At 36.9% G+C, this 662-nt stretch overlaps 1 long non-coding RNA gene across 2 annotated transcripts in view; it reads right to left on the reverse strand.

The window, feature by feature from the left end:
- Window positions 1-662, reverse strand: part of LOC112526804 — a 4,115-nt gene that overhangs the window by 1,344 nt on the left and 2,109 nt on the right. Inside the window, exon 5 of one of the 2 annotated variants that reach the window (XR_003070653.1) lies at window positions 578-660. This is a non-coding gene — a long non-coding RNA (uncharacterized LOC112526804). Of the gene's footprint in view, window positions 1-6; window positions 661-662 lie in introns of those variants that run through there. The other variant, XR_003070652.1, reaches the window with a different exon arrangement.

Here is a 662-nt window from a genome sequence, read left to right on the forward strand (position 1 = left end):
TTAATAATAAAAAACATTTCATGGACAGATTACTGTTGGATACAACAGAAATTATTTGAATCCAAATATGACACTGAATTGATGATTCTTTTGTAGCCATAATTAGCCAACCATAAGAAATGGTTTGCATTTGTAACCAGCCATGAGTTGAACAGTGATACTGTCATGATTTTAGAACTGGTGGATGGATAAATTAATAATAAAAACCATTTCATGGACAGATTACTGTTGGACACAATGAAATTAATTAAATCCAAATATGACATTGAATTGTTGATGCTTTTGTAACCATAAGAAATGGTTTGCATTTGTAACAAATAAAGTGAAAATGGTATTGAATCTCTGCAATTGGCGGTGTTGTGGTATTTTTGTGTTTAAAGAATGCCACAAAAGAAACAAGCAAGCAAGATAGTCGCAGAGAGGGGGAGGGGGAAAGAACCACACACCCACATGGAGGGAGAGTCAAACCCCGTACCATCTCCCTCCATCAACCAAAAACCATTGTTTTTATTATGTATGACCTGCCAAGCAAGCGCACCCGACATGGCAAGGCCATAATACAAATGCAAATCAGTACCTGCTGCAGTCTTGCCTGATCTATACATCAACACTTCATGCATCGCCAATACAAATCCTAAACAAAGATGTTCGATCAAACACCT

Source organism: Cynara cardunculus (assembly GCF_001531365.2).
Source record: "Cynara cardunculus var. scolymus isolate 2C chromosome LG 14, CcrdV1, whole genome shotgun sequence".
NCBI classification, from domain to species: domain Eukaryota; kingdom Viridiplantae; phylum Streptophyta; class Magnoliopsida; order Asterales; family Asteraceae; genus Cynara; species Cynara cardunculus.